This window comes from Pleurodeles waltl, chromosome 1_2 (assembly GCF_031143425.1).
Source record: "Pleurodeles waltl isolate 20211129_DDA chromosome 1_2, aPleWal1.hap1.20221129, whole genome shotgun sequence".
NCBI lineage: Eukaryota > Metazoa > Chordata > Amphibia > Caudata > Salamandridae > Pleurodeles > Pleurodeles waltl.
The window spans coordinates 1347027380-1347041046 of NC_090437.1; the positions used below are offsets into that span (position 1 = coordinate 1347027380).

A 13667-nucleotide genomic window follows, 5' to 3' on the forward strand; every position below is an offset into this window, starting at 1 on the left:
GTGCAGCAGGAGGAACACAACGCACCGTGTGCAGCAGGAACACAACGCACCGTGTGCAGCAGGAGGAACACAACGCACCGTGTGCAGCAGGAGCACACCGCACCGTGTGCAGCAGGAACACAACGCGCCGTGTGCAGCAGGAACACAACGCGCCGTGTGCAGCAGGAGGAACACAACGCGCCGTGTGCAGCAGGAGGAACACAACGCGCCGTGTGCAGCAGGAGGAACACAACGCGCCGTGTGCAGCAGGAACACAACGCGCCGTGTGCAGCAGGAGGAACACAACGCGCCGTGTGCAGCAGGAGGAACACAACGCGCCGTGTGCAGCAGGAGGAACACAACGCGCCGTGTGCAGCAGGAACACAACGCGCCGTGTGCAGCAGGAGGAACACAACGCGCCGTGTGCAGCAGGAGGAACACAACGCGCCGTGTGCAGCAGGAGGAACACAACGCGCCGTGTGCAGCAGGAGGAACACAACGCGCTGTGTGCAGCAGGAGGAACACAACGCGCCGTGTGCAGCAGGAGGAACACAACGCGCCGTGTGCAGCAGGAGGAACACAACGCGCCGTGTGCAGCAGGAGCACACCGCGCCGTGTGCAGCAGGAACACACCGCACCGTGTGCAGCAGGAACACAACGCACCGTGTGCAGCAGGAGGAACACAACGCACCGTGTGCAGCAGGAACACAACGCACCGTGTGCAGCAGGAGGAACACAACGCACCGTGTGCAGCAGGAGCACAACGCGCCGTGTGCAGCAGGAACACAACGCGCCGTGTGCAGCAGGAGGAAGACAACGCGGCGTGTGCAGCAGGAGGAAGACAACGCGCCGTGTGCAGCAGGAGGAAGACAACGCGCTGTGTGCAGCAGGAGGAACACACCGCGCCGTGTGCAGCAGGAGGAACACACCGCGCCGTGTGCAGCAGGAGGAACACACCGCGCCGTGTGCAGCAGGAGGAACACACCGCGCCGTGTGCAGCAGGAGGAACACACCGCGCCGTGTGCAGCAGGAGGAACACAACGCACCGTGTGCAGCAGGAGGAACACAACGCACCGTGTGCAGCAGGAGGAACACACCGCGCCGTGTGCAGCAGGAGCACACCGCGCCGTGTGCAGCAGGAACACACCGCGCCGTGTGCAGCAGGAACACAACGCGCCGTGTGCAGCAGGAGGAACACAACGCGCCGTGTGCAGCAGGAGGAACACAACGCGCCGTGTGCAGCAGGAGGAACACAACGCACCGTGTGCAGCAGGAGGAACACAACGCGCCGTGTGCAGCAGGAGGAGCACAACGCACCGTGTGCAGCAGGAGGAGCACAACGCACCGTGTGCAGCAGGAACACCGCACCGTGTGCAGCAGGAACACCGCACCGTGTGCAGCAGGAACACCACACCGTGTGCAGCAGGAGCACAACGCACCGCGTGCAGCAGGAGCACAACGCACCGTGTGCAGCAGGAGCACAACGTACCGTGTGCAGCAGGAGCACAACGCACCGCGTGCAGCAGGAGCACAACGCACCGCGTGCAGCAGGAGCACAACGCACCGCGTTCAGCAGGAACACACTGCACCGTGTGCAGCAGGAGCACAACGCACCGTGTGCAGCAGGAACACACCGCACCGTGTGCAGCAGGAGGAACACACCGCACCGTGTGCAGCAGGAGGAACACAACGCGCCGTGTGCAGCAGGAGGAACACAACGCGCCGTGTGCAGCAGGAGGAACACAACGCGCCGTGTGCAGCAGGAGGAACACAACGCGCCGTGTGCAGCAGGAGGAACACAACGCGCCGTGTGCAGCAGGAGGAACACAACGCGCCGTGTGCAGCAGGAGGAACACACCGCGCCGTGTGCAGCAGGAACACACCGCACCGTGTGCAGCAGGAGCACAACGCACTGTGTGCAGGAGGAGCACAACGCACCGTGTACAGCAGGAGGAGCACAACGCACCGTGTGCAGCAGGAGGAGCACAACGCACCGTGTGCAGCAGGAGGAGCACAACGCACCGTGTGCAGCAGGAGGAGCACAACGCACCGTGTGCAGCAGGAGGAGCACAACGCACCGTGTGCTGCAGCAGGAGCACAACGCACCGTGTGCTGCAGCAGGAGCACAACGCACCGTGTGCTGCAGCAGGAGCACAACGCACCGCGTGCAGCAGGAGCACAACGCACCGCGTGCAGCAGGAGCACAACGCACCGCGTGCAGCAGGAGCACAACGCACCGCGTGCAGCAGGAGGAGCACAACGCACCGCGTGCAGCAGGAGGAGCACAACGCACCGCGTGCAGCAGGAGGAGCACAACGCACCGTGTGCAGCAGGAGGAGCACACCGCACCGTGTGCAGCAGGAGGAGCACACCGCACCGCGTGCAGCAGGAACACACCGCACCGCGTGCAGCAGGAACACACCGCACCGCGTGCAGCAGGAACACACCGCACCGCGTGCAGCAGGAACACACCGCACCGCGTGCAGCAGGAACACACCGCACCGCGTGCAGCAGGAACACACCGCACCGCGTGCAGCAGGAACACACCGCACCGCGTGCAGCAGCAGGAACACACCGCACCGCGTGCAGCAGCAGGAACACACCGCACCGCGTGCAGCAGCAGGAACACACCGCACCGCGTGCAGCAGCAGGAACACACCGCACCGCGTGCAGCAGCAGGAACACACCGCACCGCGTGCAGCAGCAGGAACACACCGCACCGCGTGCAGCAGCAGGAACACACCGCACCGCGTGCAGCAGCAGGAACACACCGCACCGCGTGCAGCAGCAGGAACACACCGCACCGCGTGCAGCAGCAGGAACACACCGCACCGCGTGCAGCAGCAGGAACACACCGCACCGCGTGCAGCAGCAGGAACACACCGCACCGCGTGCAGCAGCAGGAACACACCGCACCGCGTGCAGCAGCAGGAACACACCGCACCGTGTGCAGCAGCAGGAACACACCGCACCGTGTGCAGCAGGAACACACCGCACCGTGTGCAGCAGGAGGAACACAACGCGCCGTGTGCAGCAGGAGGAGCACAACGCGCCGTGTGCAGCAGGAGGAGCACAACGCACCGCGTGCAGCAGGAGGAGCACAACGCACCGCGTGCAGCAGGAGGAGCACAACGCACCGCGTGCAGCAGGAGGAGCACAACGCACCGCGTGCAGCAGGAGGAGCACAACGCACCGCGTGCAGCAGCAGGAGCACAACGCACCGCGTGCAGCAGCAGGAGTACAACGCACCGCGTGCAGCAGCAGGAGTACAACGCACCGCGTGCAGCAGCAGGAGTACAACGCACCGCGTGCAGCAGCAGGAGTACAACGCACCGCGTGCAGCAGCAGGAGTACAACGCACCGCGTGCAGCAGCAGGAGTACAACGCACCGCGTGCAGCAGCAGGAGTACAACGCACCGCGTGCAGCAGCAGGAGTACAACGCACCGCGTGCAGCAGCAGGAGTACAACGCACCGTGTGCAGCAGCAGGAGTACAACGCACCGTGTGCAGCAGCGGAAACACAATGCGCCGTGTGCAGCAGGAGGAACACTACGCACTGTGTGCAGCAGTAGGAACGTAACTCAGCAGGAGCACAAGGCACCGTGTGCAGCAGCGGGAGCACCACGCACTGTGTGCAGCAGCGGGAGCACCACGCACTGTGTGCAGCAGCGGGAGCACCACGCACTGTGTGCAGCAGCGGGAGCACCACGCACTGTGTGCAGCAGCGGGAGCACCACGCACTGTGTGCAGCAGCGGGAGCACAACGCACAGTGTGCAACAGCTGGAGCACAACGTACCGTGTGCAGGAGTAGAAACATAACTCAGCGGGAGCACAACGCACCGTGCACAGCAGCGGGAGCACAACGCACCGTGCACAGCAGCTGGAGCACAACGCACTGTGTGCAGCAGGAGCACAACGCACCGTGTGCAGCAGGAGGAGCACACCGCACCGTGTGCAGCAGGAGCACACCGCACCGTGTGCAGCAGGAGCACACCGCACCGCGTGCAGCAGGAGCGCACCGCGTGCAGCAGGAGCACACCGCACCGCGTGCAGCAGGAGCGCACCGCGTGCAGCAGGAGGAGCACAACGCACCGCGTGCAGCAGGAGGAGCACAACGCACCGCGTGCAGCAGGAGGAGCACAACGCACCGCGTGCAGCAGGAGGAGCACAACGCACCGCGTGCAGCAGGAGGAGCACAACGCACCGCGTGCAGCAGGAGGAGCACAACGCACCGCGTGCAGCAGGAGGAGCACAACGCACCGCGTGCAGCAGGAGGAGCACAACGCACCGTGTGCAGCAGGAGGAGCACAACGCACCGTGTGCAGCAGGAGGAGCACACCGCACCGCGTGCAGCAGCAGGAGCACACCGCACCGCGTGCAGCAGCAGGAACACACCGCACCGCGTGCAGCAGCAGGAACACACCGCACCGCGTGCAGCAGCAGGAACACACCGCACCGTGTGCAGCAGCAGGAGCACAACGCACCGTGTGCAGCAGCAGGAGCACAACGCACTGTGTGCAGCAGGAGCACAACGCACCGTGTGCAGCAGCGGAAACACAATGCGCCGTGTGCAGCAGGAGGAACACTACGCACTGTGTGCAGCAGTAGGAACGTAACTCAGCAGGAGCACAAGGCACCGTGTGCAGCAGCGGGAGCACAAGGCACTGTGTGCAGCAGCGGGAGCACAAGGCACTGTGTGCAGCAGCGGGAACACCACGCACTGTGTGCAGCAGCGGGAGCACCACGCACTGTGTGCAGCAGCGGGAGCACCACGCACTGTGTGCAGCAGCGGGAGCACCACGCACTGTGTGCAGCAGCGGGAGCACCACGCACTGTGTGCAGCAGCGGGAGCACCACGCACTGTGTGCAGCAGCGGGAGCACCACGCACTGTGTGCAGCAGCGGGAGCACCACGCACTGTGTGCAGCAGCGGGAGCACAACGTACTGTGTGCAGGAGTAGAAACATAACTCAGCGGGAGCACAACGCACCGTGCGCAGCAGCGGGAGCACAACGCACCGTGCGCAGCAGCGGGAGCACAACGCACCGTGCGCAGCAGCGGGAGCACAACGCACCGTGCGCAGCAGCGGGAGCACAACGCACCGTGCGCAGCAGCGGGAGCACAACGCACCGTGCGCAGCAGCGGGAGCACAACGCACCGTGCGCAGCAGCGGGAGCACAGCGCACCGTGCGCAGCAGCGGGAGCACAACGCACCGTGTGCAACAGCGGGAGTACAACGCATTGTGTGCAGCAGCGGGAGTACAATGCATTGTGTGCAGCAGCGGGAACACAATGTGCCGTGCGCAGCAGCGGGAACACAACGCACCATGTGAAGCAGCGGGAACACAACGCACCTTGTGTAGCAGCGGCAACACAACGCACCGTGTGCAGCAGCGGCAACACAACGCACCGTGTGCAGCAGCGGCAACACAACGCACCGTGTGCAGCAGCGGCAACACAACGCACCGTGTGCAGCAGCGGCAACACAACGCACCGTGTGCAGCAGCGGCAACACAACGCACCGTGTGCAGCAGCGGCAACACAACGCACTGTGTGCAGCAGCGGCAACACAACGCACCGTGTGCAGCAGCGGCAACACAACGCACCATGGGCTGCAGCAGGAGGAACACAACACACCGTGAGCAGCAGCTGGGACACAATGCACCATGTGGGGGAGAAGGAAAGCAACACACAGCGGGCAGCAGGAGGAAAACAACGCTCTGTGTGCAGCAAGAGGTCCACAGCACGCCATGTGCTACAGCAGGAACACAGCACACAGGGTTTGTGCAGTAGCAGGAACACAACACACCCCGTTTGTGCAGTAGCAGGAACACAACACATCCCGTTTGTGCAGTAGCAGGAACACAACACACCCCGTGCAGGAGGAACACAACACACCACGGGCAGCAGGAGGAAAACAATGCTCTGTGTGTAGCAAGAGGACCACAGCACACCGTGTGCAGCAGCAGGAACACAACACACCCCGTTTGTGCAGTAGCAGGAACACCACATCCCATGCAGGAGGAACACAACGCACTGTGTGCAGCAGTGGGAACACAACGCACCATGTGCAGTAGGAGGAACGCAATGCACTGTGTGCAGCAGGAGGAACACAACACACTGTGTGCAGCCGGAGGAACACAATGCGCTGTGTGCAGCAGGAGGAACACAATGCGCTGTGTGCAGCAGGAGGAACACAACGCGCTGTGTGCAGCAGGAGGAACACAACGCGCTGTGTGCAGCAGGAGGAACACAACGCGCTGTGTGCAGCAGGAGGAACACAACGCGCTGTGTGCAGCAGGAGGAACACAACGCGCTGTGTGCAGCAGGAGGAACACAACGCGCTGTGTGCAGCAGGAGGAACACAACGCGCTGTGTGCAGCAGGAGGAACACAACGCGCTGTGTGCAGCAGGAGGAACACAACGCGCTGTGTGCAGCAGTAACACACTCCGTATTGGGAAGCGACTGGAACGGTGCTCTTGATAACCCAGTGGGATTTTCAACTGACCTCGGGTACTGGAAGTGCAATATTTTGCTACATTTTTGTAAACCCCAGACCAATAAATCCGATCCAGGGAATATTTCAGGGTGTGTTTTTTCCATGATATCCTCCCCTCCCCATCTGGTAAGTCCTGGTCCCGAAAAGTTACAGTAACTAATATCAGTTTGATACAGTGTTCCCCAGCTTTTGTCACCCTATACACTAGGCCTTTCTTTATACGAAAGTAGGGCCTACCTGATCTTGGTCTTCCTCTTTGGCTTGTTCCTATGCGTGCATCAACGTGCCGTCCTCCCTCTGTGCCACTCGACAGCTAGGTTAAGGGTTCTATATTATCTCTAAGGACGAAGGGATAGAAGGATTCAGTCACGGACATCTTAAGGATTTTTATGGTCCCGGGCCAAAAGTAATTCAGGGACCCCTGTTCTGAATTTATGATCTAATTTCAGCACTTTCATGACCTCTTGTAAGGAACTTGTTAATCGTCTGTGTTTTTAAGACTGTAAATTGGGTACCATTCTTTTAGGTCGTAATACAGTACCTTTATTGTCAAAACAATTCATTCTGTGTGGTATGTAGGTATCAGTGGTTTGTGTAATCACACACAAGCCTGCATACCTTACCTACCTACAGGGCAGATGCAGAACAATGTACATGCAGTGCATTAGAAATTAAGCACAGTCATGTGTCGGTTCTTATTGAAATTATGCATTGAAATGTCTGGTTTCCATTGAAGGTCTGCCATGGTGTCCAGCTGTACTGTCCTATAGTTCCAGCAGCTGCTGCCTGCAAAACAGAGTGAAGACAGATGAAAGTAATCCGTGTGGAGTGATGTGTTTGGAGGTTGGTGCAGTGGTGATGGCAGGATGTGTGCTGCTTGTATGCTGCTGCTTAGCTTTCTCTGCACATGATGGTTTCCACAGCACTAGTCCGGATGAGTGAAAGGGAAGCGGTAGCCTCCCTGGATGGGTGCACACAGTGAGCCTCTCTGCAGCCTGCACTGTAGAAGATGAGTGGAAGAGAAGCGGTAGCCTCCCTGGAGGGGTGCGCACTCAGCCGCTCTCTGCAGCCTGCACTGTAGAAAATGAGTGGAAGAGAGGCCCTGCTCTCTCCCTAGGGTAGTGAGCTACAAACAGTATGTGGCAGTCAGGTGCTGGCTTTTGTACGCTCCTTCATGCTTGTTCTCGAAATGAAATTATACTCATGGTATTTTTACATTTGTGCGCATTTGTCAAGTTGGGGTGTAGTTAAAGGGTGGCACTCAAAAAAGTGTTTATTTTTGTTGGAAATGGCCCTTCCTGCAGGGTCATCCCCAGGCTTTTTGCCTTCCTCCTAGTTTTTCTGACCTATTTTTGCTAGCCTTCAGGGATCTGCGCGCTTTACCACTGCTGACCCGTGCTAAAGTGCAAATGCTTTGTCCTCTGAAACATGGTAACATTGTCTTCTCCACAATTGACATATTTAATTTACTTGTAAGTCCCTAGTAAAGCTCACTATCTGTGCACAGGGCTTGAAAATTAAATGCTACTAGTGGGCCTGCAGCACTGATTGTGTCACCCACTACAGTAGCCCCTTTATCACGTCTAGGACCTACCAGTGCAGAGCCTGTGTGTGCAGTCTTAACCTGCCACTTCGACCTGGCAAGTGCACCCACTTGCCAGGCCCAAAACTTCCCTTTTATTACTTGTAAGTCCCCCCTAAGGTAGGCCCTTTTTACCACCAAGAGCAGGGTGCTGTGTACATAAATGGTAGTGATCATGCTCAGATAGAGAAAAACTGGTAAACCCATTTCTGACTATCGCAAGGCCTGTCCCTTCCATAGAAAAGCCATGTCTTAGGTAGGTGACAGCTGGGCTCTGTGCATTCCCACTAGACATTCCTACTAGACAGACACACAACGGGAGCTTGGGTGTGGTGTTAGCATATAAATGGCCCATCACCAGGCTGATGTGTCTTCCTGGACTAGGTGAAAGGGAGGAGCTGATGCGTGTGATTAGGGCTCTGCCTCTCCTCACACAAAAGGGTGTTCTACCCCCTGCATATTGTCTGGAGCCAAGGAGGGCAAAGAAGGGAATTCAAATAAGGCCCAGAAGTTTCTCCAGCCTTCTAGATTCTGGGCACTCGGGTATAAATGTTGGAGCCCAAACTCCACAGTTTTAGAACTCCACTGGGAAAAGGACACCCTGTTAGGAACAAGGGACTGACACTTTGCCCTGCATTGCTGTGTTGGCCTACTGCTGCTGTGTGCAGGACTGTAGGAGGAAGTGCCATCTTGCTGCTTCTCTGTGCTAGCCTGCTGCTTCTAAGGGAAGGACTAGAGAAGTCTTGTTCCCCCAAGAGTCTCCAAGGGTTTGTCAGCTTGCCTCCGGTTCAGCCACGGTCTCCTGTACATCAAAGACTGTATCTGGTGTTCACTGCCTCTTGTGACCTGCATCATCTAGTCAGCCGGTGCTTTCGTGGCGTTGAAGTGAGGAACAGGAATCTAGCAAGGGGTCGCCAACTCGCAGCGCTTTGCCCCTGTGAACTCACCTCAGTGCTCTCAACCCTTGGTGCCCTTTGCTGTAGCACTGTAAGGCCAATTGCCCCCCTCGCCTTTCCCGCTTTGCGATGTCCTAGAGAGCCCCATACCTAATAGCATTGACTATCCGCCTCCGAGTGCCAGGATGAAGCACCCTCAAGGACACCACTGTTTAAGGCACCATGCTCCCCGCCGACCACTGTGACTCCGGCATCCGTCTGCAATGACTGTCGACCGCAGATCAGGACGCTTAGAACCGTCTCCCAGGACCAGCCTGTGAACCCCTCTTGTATTCACGCACAGATGCCTCTTGCAGGAGTAGGGCAGGATAAACCAAGGACTCTCTGGGCCCGGGGAAAGCCTCTGCCTCCACAGAAGTGGTCCAGCGCGGCCAGCCTTCCCCCATTCCTTGCCCCCTGCATTTCTGCACCACGGCGGCCACAGCCCAACCCATAGTGATTCTTGGGCCCCACTGTGCATGGCTGACCCGAGGGCACCCTTAATACTAGAAGCTCCTTTTGGATTCTTCAGCAACTTGCCTCACTTAGGGAACACACTCTTCAGTTCCATACAAATCTGTCAGGATAGCAAACACTTTAAGGAGGGCCGTCAAAAATGCAGTGTTTACAGCATTAAATTCCATAGGAATCTTTGCACTTCTGTGTAGAAAAAACACTTAAACAAAATGTGATGTGAAAGTAGAACTTTACTCAGAGCCTTTGGTTGGTTTAGTATAAAGCCATTCAGTAGTTTTCAAAAAATTAATGTACAAAAATGTGTTTGTGGACTTGAAAGGGTTAAAGGTTGCATAAATCTGAATTGTTAGCCCATGAACCCCAGGTTCAGACTGGGGTCAAGGACATCCTCGGATTGAATTGAACAAGGGAGATTTTGGGCCCCTGTTAACCTTTTTGCATCTGTGCGCCCAAAGTTGGGTCTCTGAATTTGAAGGACTGAGATTGGCCAGCTGCAACCAAAAATGTTCTGCTACAGCAGCCATTACAGGACAAAGTTGTTGATCCCCGCATCCTGTAAATTAAAAAAAAAAAAAAAAAAATGGCAACGTCATGCAATGATAACACATACCTCAAGCATGTCATAGCTACCATTGTACTCAAACCAGTGGATTAATACTATGTACATAGTTCTCTCATTGATTCTGTAATAATATGATAATGTGTTATCTAACCTTTCAGATTGTTTATGACATTAGTCATTGCATTTATTACGTCAAACGTTATGCCATGACCATTGCATTTTGAGTGCATGTTATGAATTGCATGGCTAACCATAACTGAATTTCAGTGCTTTGCCCGATTTGTAACCATAACTACTTTATATTATGTAAGTATGTGTGTGTGTGTGTATATTATATTTTCTTACAAAGAGGTGGTTGCCACTGTGTAGTTTGTTAGGACCTAGTAACCACAGGAAGAGTGTTTTTCGGTTTGCTAATAATGTTTGTCCCGTTAGGCGAATTGCCACAAAACATTTTAAAAAACCTCATCCCCCTTCGCTCCTCCTGGAAAGTTTTTGGATGATCTGTCAAGTGGCGTTAGTGAAAAACACAGGGGTGGGTTGAGGGGGGTCCCAAAACACAGTTTCCCCATGCTATGTTTCATAGCAAAAATATTAATTTATAAAAAATATGCCTTTTATGTGGTGACCAATTCTGCTTGTTTTAGGGATCTCCACTTGACTCAGCAGACAAGTATGTATGCATTTATGTAGTATTGATCACGTTTAGCTACTCTTAATATTTTGACTTCCACACAAATCTGTCAAAATGGCAAACACTTTGAGGGCCATCAAACATAAATGCAGTGTTCCCGTAGAAATCTCTGCTCTTCTGTGCAGAAAACACTGAACACAGTTAAACCAAGTTTACTCAGTGCATAAGCAATTCCCAACATGTGTAAATGTCTGCCAGTATGTTGATAACACTTACTTTTCTGTATCATGTTGCTCAATGTTAGACCTCAGATTACACCCTTATACCATCCAAACTGAAGCAGATACCTCATAGTTAGGAATAAACCCATTAAGGGCAATGCACACATAATTCTGGAATGTTATATCCTGCAAATAATGATGATCAAATTGTCCAGCCCTGTGGTGGAACCTCTGAACTAAAACTATTTGCTTTAACAACCAAAGACAAAGGATTATGATCCAATATTGTTGAACACGTGCCCTTTCTGCTGGGCCACACTAGATTTTTATTCTTTCTTTTTAGTGAACCCTGTTTTTGCTGACTAAAGAACTCTGTGCACTTTACCTCGACTAACCAGCAGTAAAGTACTTGTGCTCCTCCTTTCACCATGATGTAAATGGCATACCCCTAATTACTATAGTTAACTTATGTATTAGTCCCTGGGATATGATGTCCAAAGTGTACCCAAGAAGGGCAAGTTAAAAGTGGCCAGTGGGCCGCAGCACTCATTGTACCACCCACTGCAGTGACAATGCAAACATGACTGCAGGTCTGCCACCAGTAAACTTGCTGTGCAGGTTTTAACTCCAAATTTGACCTGTCATAACCCCTTCTGAAAAACCCAACCCCCCTTTTTAATTTTTAATAAGTCCCCCTTAAGTAAGCCTTACTGCCCATTAAGGCAGGGTGCATGATACTAAAAAGTAGGACATGTAAAAGGTTAATGTTAAACTTTTCTTTACACTGAAAAGACCCTAAAAGCAAAATTCACTACAGGCCTCAAATTCTACCTGCCCACTTGCTATGGTGAATCATATGTTATCAGGTCAAGCTATTTTTAGGACCTACTCGACCATTCTGGCGAGTTGACAAAGAACAGGTGTTCTGTTCAGTCAGAAAGTGAAGGATGCCTTTAAAACTTTGTCTTGTCACATTTGCTCTGTGTTCAGAGACAGGTCAAAAGTCAGTTTGTTTTACAATAAATGTTTCTTCTGACAGCAGAGTTCCAGGATTTTGTCAGTTTTTTCTAACACACAACATTTAAATAGCTAAGTCAGCTGTACACACATTTCAAAATATATTTCAGTAGCTGTGAAAGCCCTTTGTACCTCTGTGTGATAAACAAAATATTTTATTAGTAAACCACATCAGAACACTTGGTAATGTGCAGAGAATAAATGTTTTCTGAAACCTGATTTTCACAGATTCAATACATTATATAGTTTTATCAATAAAGCTGCAAGTTAATGGGACGATTTGTGGAAATTTCATGGAAATTTTCTCTCTCTAAATGGCAGTGTACGACCACATCATGCTTTAGTAATATATTTATTTAACATTAGCATTTAAACATAAACCTAGAAACATTCCTGCTATTAGTAAACTAAGAGGCAAGTAATGAATCATGTGCTCCCTACATGTGGGCCAGATTATTTTTATACATCGAGGAAACATTTAGTCTATTTAATCAAACAAAGAAGTTTTTTTGTACAGTAGAAATGCTGAGCTCACATATTTGAAGGTACACTCATGTGAGAATGAAGAAAAAGGTGACTGTACAGTAAAATATTTGCCTAGCATCACACAATTGAGTCCCGTTTACGGGTCGACTACATTACAGCTATGGTCGAATAGATTATTCAAGCTACTCGACCTCGAGGTCTAGTAAAATATTTTTTATTTTTTGAGGCCTGCACCATACCAAAGTTAGCTCTTCCATAGGAAAGCACTGGGATACAATATTATGCTTCATAAATATTTTCTTTGTCATGGAAACAACAACAGGTTACGTTTTTGGACTTTTTAAAATATTTACTGGTGAAGTTGAATTTGTACTTAATCTTTTGGAAAGATGACATTTAGAAAGTCTCCCTTACCTTGTCTGAAGTTTCTAAAAGTTAAATCTGAATTTTGCTATCTCCCTTCTGCAAGCCAGTAATTAGCATTTCAGTGAGTATGAATGGCGGTGAACTTGCTTACAGGACAGGGACAAAAGGCCTTGGTTGGGGAGAGATGGTGATGTGCCCTTGACAGGGTAGTCTGTGGGCTTTACCCAGGTATTTAATTCAACTTCAAATATGCCTACCCTGTCAGAAACAGATGTAGGTAACACCCAGCCTGCACCCGTATACTTTTCCCCCAGGCAGACCAGCCTCCACCACAGTGGGCCTCTTGTTTACATCACAGTAGGGTTTTTCATATCACATTTGGGGTGCGCTCCTGAAAGCTCTGCTTTATCTTACTAGACATCTGTCCCTGTGTGTGTTGGGTACAAGGACTGCTTCTGCTTAAACATGGATTTAGTGTTAGATGTGGGAGGACAGTATTATTATCATACTGTAGTACGTTCCCCCCCCCCAAATCAGATGTGTCCAAAGTGAGTAGAGTTATGCCCGGGAACCATTACCCCATTTGTTAGGGCATCCCAGGGATCATTATAACCCTTTGACTCGTGCTAGGCATAAGTGTGGTATCTCCAGTCACAAGTGTCGGAACACCCCTGGACCAGTGGAAGGTCAGAAGAGGATTGGGCTTATTGTCTGAGACCTGAGAACCTAGAAGACTGGTCCCTTCTATCGAGGACAAGAAGTGAAATCCATGGGCCGTAAGGCTGACCTGTTAAAGCTACAGGGACACAAGAAACTAAGAGAGGCCTTTTCCTGCAACTGCCCAGCTGATCAGTGCCAACTGGACTCTACTGTGGCCTCTCCCTGAAACCGTGTCCCTGAGTGCCTCC

General features: G+C 53.3%; 1 protein-coding gene across 4 annotated transcripts in view; it reads left to right on the top strand.

Moving 5' to 3' along the window:
* The window catches only part of LOC138252483 (zinc finger protein 189-like), a 122387-nt gene that overhangs the window by 829 nt on the left and 107891 nt on the right, over positions 1 to 13667 (top strand). Inside the window, exon 1 of one of the 4 annotated variants that reach the window (XM_069205742.1) lies at positions 6507 to 6605. The exons of the other annotated variants lie outside the window; for them this stretch is intronic. The gene's annotated coding sequence lies outside the window, so the exon portion shown is untranslated. Of the gene's footprint in view, positions 1 to 6506; positions 6606 to 13667 lie in introns of those variants that run through there. 4 annotated transcript variants of the gene reach the window in all.